This window comes from Benincasa hispida, chromosome 10 (genome assembly GCF_009727055.1).
Source record: "Benincasa hispida cultivar B227 chromosome 10, ASM972705v1, whole genome shotgun sequence".
Classification (NCBI taxonomy): domain Eukaryota; kingdom Viridiplantae; phylum Streptophyta; class Magnoliopsida; order Cucurbitales; family Cucurbitaceae; genus Benincasa; species Benincasa hispida.
The window spans coordinates 51,104,153-51,112,575 of record NC_052358.1 but is presented as its reverse complement, the minus strand read 5'-3'; the positions used below and the strand labels follow the sequence as shown (position 1 = coordinate 51,112,575).

At 38.9% G+C, this 8,423-nt stretch overlaps 1 long non-coding RNA gene across 1 annotated transcript in view; it reads right to left on the bottom strand.

The window, feature by feature from the left end:
- Nucleotides 1–6,478, bottom strand: part of LOC120087992 — a 13,037-nt gene extending 6,559 nt beyond the window's left edge. Inside the window, exon 1 of the long non-coding RNA XR_005484779.1 lies at nt 6,418–6,478. This is a non-coding gene — a long non-coding RNA (uncharacterized LOC120087992). The remainder of the gene's footprint in view (nt 1–6,417) is intronic.
- Between the last annotated feature and the right edge of the window lie 1,945 nt (nt 6,479–8,423).

The following is an 8,423-nucleotide window of genomic DNA, read 5'->3' as shown; positions in this document are numbered from 1 at the left end:
CGATATTTAATCTAATTTCCTCCAAAATAATGTATCTCATACATTTAGCCAATTATATCAATATATAATTAAACAGTCCAATTATATCATATATAATTGAACTTCCTCTTGTCAATTTGAACATTTCAAATTAACCCAAATACTGGTTCTCGATGTTATCCAAGCTACCGAGGTGACCTAATGGACCTGTGGCTCGAAGCTCTAATGATACTGAGTAAACTCTTTAGCCACGAGATTCATCATCCGTTAACTGTCAGTGATTCCATTAAAGACCAACAGCTGAACTCTTCTCACCACAGATATATTTCTGTGTCCATTGGATATAACCAATCATGAGTACGATGACCCTTCATAGATGCTCATAAGTATATCTGGGCCAATTTACTGTTTTCCTTGTAGTTACATCTCACTCCTTAAGTACTACTGATTCCTCGAATAATACAACATAGTCCAACTATGTGTGAACATTTCTCGGGCCAAGAAGAAGTGTGTGGCGCCACATCGTTCAAGCCCTGGAATCAGCTCTTAAGTGAGCCATCTATCTACTTACCCTTGCCTCCGGGAAAGAGTGAATCTCATCTTGTGTAGTTGAGTTCCCAGCTCCCAAATCAGACGATCCCCAAAATGGTAGGTTTGAATCGGTGACTTGACCACTCGCACCCATACAAATCAAAGAATTGCCCTCAATAGCAGGAGTTCCCAACTCCCTCAGGATTGAGGTCATGTTACCTATTGTCATCTTAGTGAAGTGAAGTCTCTATCATGAACGGTGTTTATATAACGGAGACTTAGTACTTCGTGGTCAGGTCTTATATAAACTCTTTGTATAGGATGCCCCGCTCGCATGTCCCCAACACGAATAATCAGGATCAGATCATCTGTGGCAACTCACAACACTTGTGACCATTCCATAAAGCGGGTCGCGTCCATTACAAAATCAAATGACCGCCCTCAATGGCAGGAGTTTCCTAACTCACTCAGCATTGAGGTCATGTTACCTATTGTCATCCTAGTGAAGTGAAGTCTCTATCATGAACGGTGTTATATAACGAGACATTAGCACTTCGTGGTCAGGTCTTATATAAAACTCTTTATATAGGTGCCCCGCTCGCATGTCCCCAACACGAATAATCAGGATCAGATCATCTGTGGCAACTCACAACACTTGTGACCATTCCATAAAGCGGGTCGCGTCTGTAGCATTACCAGGATAAGGTTTCCTCCTATATCCATATACTATAGACCATTTTGGTTATCACTCAAAACATGATCCACTTGTATGTCACCACATACATACTTGAGTCACATACAGAATAACCAGGAATTTTATGTTTATTGGTTTGTGGAAAAGCAAATAAAACAAGTAAATGAGCAAAACAACAAGATGTGAAGTAAATATCATATATTAACAATCAGAGGTGTTCGTATGTACTGTTTACAAAACTACAGGACACGAGACTTTAGGGCATCAACCCCAACAATCTCCACTTGTCCTAAAGTGAAGTGGTGTGTACAAAAAAACTTAATACAAAACGATAAACTAGGGCAGAAAAGCCCAGTACAATAAAATCTCCCACTTGCCCTAGTTCAGCCGCGGGCGATCCTGTAGAACCCATGCTCCGTAGGTGACCCTTAAACACTGTAGCTGTGAGACCTTCGTAAACAGGTCAGCAACATTGTGCTCCAAAGCGATTTGCGTGACAATCACGTTCCCTCGATGCATTATCTCGTGGATTAGATGATACTTTCGTTCTATGTGTTTACCGCGTTCGTGTGACTCCTTGGCTCCTTGGATTTCGCCACTGTCCCACTATTATCACAATAGAGGTAATGGTCTGACATATCTGGAACAACTTCCAGGTCTGTCAAGAACTTTCTAAGCCAGATGGCCTCCTTAGCAGCCTTCACAATCTGCTACGTATTCTGCCTCGATAGTTAGAGTCGGCGATGCACCCCTGCTTAGTGATTACCCACACTACAGCTCCTCCGTTAAGATGTGAAGACTGACCTGATATGGCACTTGTGAGAGTCTTATCAGTCTGAAAGTTCAAAAATCCGTGTATCCTGTAAGGATCCTAAAACAAACTGCAGCCTCTCCCAAATCTTTCATTTGGAATTGGGTCGCTAGGCTAGTTCTTAACAGCAGTTAGTAGACCTACATCATTTCAATAGTAGGATATCGTCTACATACAACACTAAGAAGACTACTGAAGCATTGATTGATCTCTTGTAGATGCAAGGTTCATCAACGTTTTGGTCAAAGCCATACGACTTGAATCGCAGCATCAAATGCATGTTCCAAGATCGATGCCTATTTCAGTCCATAATGGAACGATTCAGTTTGCAAACCTTTTGCTCTTGATCTTGGGCTATGAATCCTTGGGCTGCACTATATAAATGGTCTCCTCAAGATTGCATTCAAAGGTCGTCTTGACGTCCATTTGTTGATCTCAAAATTAATAATAATGCCTGCAATGGACAGGAGGATGCAGGTTGACTTTAACATGGCAATAGGTGAAAAAAGTCTCCTCATGGTCGACTCCCTCTACCTGGGTATAACCTTTGTTACAAAGTCGAGGCCTTGAAGGTCTGTACCTTCCCATCAGCACCCATTTGCGCTTTAGTTCCCATTTACAAACCTATAGGGCGAACCCCATCAGGCTGATCTACAAGATCCCATACTGAGTTGAGAAGTACATCGATCGTATCTGCAAGATCCGATGCGCCCTTGAACCCCATCATCCCAGTTAACATCCCTCTATATGCCTTCTTATAAGACAAATGGATCCTCAATGTCACCATCTTGTTACCATAGCCAAGAATTTTCGTGAAACCCAGATAGCGAACGGGTGGCGGTTTCGCACCCTCTCCACTACGTCGAGGGTTCCCTCAACTTTGAGGTGGAACTGAACCATACTAGAATAACTCCGATCACCAACTCTTGTTGATTGTAGCAGACTCTTCAATAAACTCCTTGTTGAAGTTTCAGTAAGTTTCATTGGAAAAGCTCACGTAACACGACTTTGCTTCGTTGGACTGTGCTCCTTTAATTATGTTCCTCCTCCATGAAAGCTAAAACGTTTTGTTGAAACAACACCCCTATTTTTCGTCGGATCATAAAAAAATCCCCTCGTGTACCTGGGGAGCCTACAAAGGTATACACTCGACCGTGCGTTCCAACTTCTTGGGATTACGCCTCAAGCACATGTGTAGGGCAATCCCAAATGCGGAATGACGTAAAACTAAGATATTTACACCCCATTCCCACAACTCCCAGGGTATTCTGTGTACACTCTGGAGGAACATAGTTGATTATGCTACAGCCGCGTTCCACTACGAAACCCTAAAAGAGTCCGGGTAAGGAAGCGTAACTCGATCATCGAATGAACCATGTCCCTTAAACAAGTCCTATCTCTCTCTTTTATTTATATCAAGAAGAGGAAAAATACTATAGTAGATATATGATATCAAACTATAGGATATAAATATAATATGATTATATTTATTAATTAAATTAATTGATTAATTATTTAATAATTAACCAATTAAACGTTTGAACGTGGGAACGTGGAGTGGCAAAGGTTAAGGTAACCGGCGGATTGAAGTATGAAAATGGTTTTCATTTTGTTTTTTAATTCATTCGTGCATTTGATATCTCGCGCCACAAAAGAAACCGTGAAAGAGCGATCGCCGAGAGCTTATACGATAGATTCTCATTCGTCTAAACGATTGTCTGGTTCACGCGTTCCCTAAACGATCGTATACCACTTTCCTAAACGATTGTCCAGTTTTTCCTAAACGATCGTGTAGTTCTATTATACAATAAGCGTCCCTGCTATACGATAGCAGAGTTCTTTTTGTGCGCGCTTGTCGTCTACACGAATCCTCTCCTCCATCCTCTACCAAACTCACCAGAGCCTACTCTTTGGGTTTTTGATGCCGAGGAGACCTAGGTTTCCCTGGTGGTGGTGTTGTCCTCGAAGCCTTATTCGTGTACGTTCGGATCGTGCAGTAACAGTCTAGAGACTTGCCAGGTGCTGGTAGATCAGTGGATTTTTCCGCTGCTGTGGGTTCACATAAACGAAGAGCGTCTTCCTCTAGTATGAACCCCTTTCTCTACGTTTTATCGTATTCTGAGCATGTTGTTGATGAGTTTAATATGCATAACTAATAGTATAGAATGTACATCGTTTATGTTTCGGTCACTGTGAAATCAGAGTGATCTAAGCCTGCTCATGGAACTCTCGTTTTGAGATTCTTCAGGAACATGTCTAGTGGAGAATACTCACCTTACCTAGATATTGGATTCAGGCGCCGCTAATCATGTTTGCACTTTTCTACAGGAAATTAGTTCTTGGAAAGATCTTTCTGAACAGGAAATGACTTTCAAGGTGGGAACGAGTGAAGTCATTTCAGCTCATGCAGTGAGAGATGTCAAGCTATTTTTTTTAGAGTCTTTTATCTTACTTAGGAATGTATATTATGTACCTAAGATGAAAAGAAACTTAATCTCCATTTCCTGTCTGCTAGAAAATATGTACAAGATATCTTTTGAATCTAATAAAGTGTTTGTTTTTTTCAAGAGGTATTCATATTTGTTCTGCAAGACTCGAAAATAACATGTACATATTGAAACCAACTGAAGAAAAGACCATTATAAATATAGTGATGTTAAAATGGCTGAGACTCAAAATAAAAATGAAAAATTTCTCCTAACGCCCATCTTTGGCACCTCAGACTTGGTCACATTAATCTCAACAGGATTGAAAGATTAGTAAAAAATGGTCATCTAAATCAGTTAGAAGATAGTTCTTTACCTCCATGTGAATCATGTCTTGAGGAAAAAATGACAAAAAGATCTTTTTCTGACAAAGGTCTTCGTACCAAAGAGCCTCTCGAACTTATACATTCAGACCTATGTGGTCCGATGAATATAAAAGCACGAGAAGGCTATCAGTATTTCGTCAGTTTTATTGATGATTAATCTAGATATGACTACATTTACTTAATTAGTTATAAATCTGAAACTTTTGAAAAGTTCAAAGAATTTAAGGCTGAGACATAAAGTTTGTTAAGTAAAAGAATTAAAAGATTTCGATCTGATCGAGGTGGTGAGTATATGGATTTACAATTCCAGAACTATCTAGTAGATCATGGAATTCAATCCCAACTCACAGCACCTGGAACACCACAACAAAACGATGTTGTAGAAAGGAGAAATCGAACATTGTTAGACATGGTCCGATCAATGATGAGTTATGCTCAATTAACTCAATTCTTTTGGGGGTATGCAATACATATTGCAGTATTTATTCTAAATGTTGTTCCTTCAAAAAGTGTTTCAGAAACACCATATGAATTATGGAAAGGACGCAAAACTAGTTTACGCCATTTCCGTATCTGGGGTTGTCCAACACATGTGTTGGTACAAAATCCTAAGAAATTGGAAACTCATTCGAAATTATGCCTTTTTGTAGGATACCCTAAAGAAACAAAAAGAGGATTATTTTATGATCCCCAAGAAGACAAAGTATTTGTATCGACAAACCCTATATTCTTGGAAGAAGATCATATAAAAATTAATCTACCTCTCAGTAAACTAATATTACAAGAAATGACCAAAGATGCTACAGAAATATCAACAAGAGATGTTGATCAAGCTGGTCCGTCAACAACTGTTGTAGTCCCGTCACGTCCATCTCAAGAGTTGAGTATGCTTAACGTAATGGGAGGGTTATTTTGAACGCTATATGGGTTTAACAGAAACTCAAAACATCATACAGAATGATGGTTTGAGGATCCATTAACCTTTAAAAAGGCAATAGAAGATATTGACAAGGAACAGTGGATAAAAGGCGTGGACGTTGAAATTGAGTTTATGTACTTCAACTCTGTCTGAGAACTTGTAGATAAACCACATGGGGTTACACTTACAGATTGTAAATGGATCTACAAGAGGAAACGAGACCAAACTGGCAAGGTGCAAACCTATAAAGCCAGACTCGTGGCAAAAGATTTTACCCAAAGAGAAGGGGTTGATTATGAAGAAACTTTATCTTCTGTTGTCATGATAAAGTCAATTAGAATACTTCTTTCCATTGTTACATATTATGACTATGAAATATGGAAAATGGATGTCAAGACAGCTTTTCTAAATGGCTATCTTGATGAAAGTATTTTTATGTCTCAACCAGAAGGGTTCATCAAAAAAGGACAGGAACAGAAAGTCTGTAAGCTTAAACGATCCATTTATGGATTGAAACAAGCATCAAGATCCTGGAATATAATGTTTGTGATGGAACACGAGACATACGCAGTGGAATAAGGATCTAATTACACTCTAATTGCTTTTAAATAAAAGGAAAATAGCATGAAAATAAAGAAAAAATAGTAAATTAAAAGTGAGTAGAGTACAACCTTTGTAGTCCCGAAAAAAGCTTTTCCTCGCTGAATCTCGACCCGAACTCTTCCGAACCACCACTAGAGTTTACTCGCTATTCTCTGGACTCAGAACTGGGTTGTGGGACCTGGTTAATGAAGGAATGAAAAGAGAATAAAGGGAGATTCAAGTTAATGTGAGAAAAAAAGGGAATTTTTTGTGAGAATTTAAAACCAAAAATTATATAAAAAATTAGCTTGCTCAAAGGAGAATTTGTAAACACAAGGCTTGTCAACATTCTGTTCAAAGTCATAAGATTTGATCACAGTATCAAATCTTATATTCCAAGATCTAGAAGCTTGTTTCAACCCATAAATGGATTTTTGAAGCTTACAAACCTTTTGTTCTTGACCCTATGTAATAAACCTCTCTGGTTGAGCCATACAGATACTCTTCTCAAGATCGCCGTTTAAAAAAGTTTGTCTTGACCTCCATCTGCCAAATTTCATAGTCAACATTCTGCCCTAGTTTACTGTTTTGTGCCTGTTTACTTGTACTCCCCACTTCGCTTTAGGGCAAGTGGGAGATTGTTGGGGTTTGTGTCCTAAAGTCTCGTGTCCAGTAGTTTGTAAACAACTTTGTACGAACATTTGTGATGTATAATATAAATGAAATTTACTTCACTACTTGACTTTGCACATTTAGGTGTTTTTTATTTTACCACAAACCAATAAACATAATATCATTGGTTATCTGTATGTAACTTAAGCATGTATGTGGTGACATACAAGTAGATCATGTCTTGAGTGATAACCAAAATGGTTTGTAGTATATGGATATAGGAGGGAAACCTTACCCTTGTAACGCTACGGATGCGGCCCGCTTTGTGGAATGGTCATAAGTGTTGTGACTTGTCACAAATGATCTGATCCTGATCATTCGTGTAGGGGACACGCGAGTGGGGGCGTCCTATACAAAGAGTTTGTATAAGACCTGACCACGAAGTGTTAACGTCTCGTTATATAACACCATTCATAACTGAGACTTCACTTCACTAGGATGACCATAGGTAACATGATCTCAATCTTGAGTGAGTTGGGAACTCTTGCCATTGAGGGCGGTCCTATGATTTGCATGGGTGCGAGTGGCCAGAACGTTGACTCAAACCTACCATTTTGGGGATTCATCTAATTTGGGAGCTGGGAACTCAACTTCACAAGATGAAATTCACTTCTTCCCCGAGGCAGGGGTAAGTAGATAGATAGCTCCTTTAACGGCTGACTAGGGCTTGAACGATGTGGCGCCACGCATCTTCTCATAGCTCGAGAGGTGTTCACACATAGTAGGACTATGTTGTATTGTTCATTAGAGGGATCAGTGGTACTTAAGGAGGTAGATGTAATTACAGGGGTAAAACGGTAAATTGGCCTATTGTAATTACGAGCATCTATGAAGGGTCATCGTACTTATGATTAGTTATATCTAATGGACATAGAAATATATTTATGGCAAGAAGAGTTCAACTATCGGTCTTTAGTGGAATGTTTGGCAGTTAACGAATGATGGATATCGTGACTAAAGAGTTTAGTCAACTATTCACGTACCGTTGGAGCTTCGAACCATAGGTCTATAAGGTCCCCTTGGTAGCTTGGATACAAGTTGAGAATTAGTTTTTGTGTCAGATTGAAATGTTCAAATTGACAAGAGGGAGTTCGATTATATATGATATAATTGAACGAGTTAATTAAATATGATATAATTGATTTTATGTATGAGATACATTAATTTGGAGGAAATTGGATATAAATATGATTTATATCTAGTAGAGGAAAATATTATAATTAATATATGATATTAATTATATGTTATGAATATGATAAGATCACATTCATTGGACGGTTATAAAGGAAATGGGAAGGCGCCTCTTCGTTCTAAATAACGGATGAGTGCATTATAAATAGCAAATAGTGTGTTGATCTCGGGGTGTGTGGACATTGTGAACAGATAGTGTCATCGTTTAGAAAATCAGTACCTATACGATAGT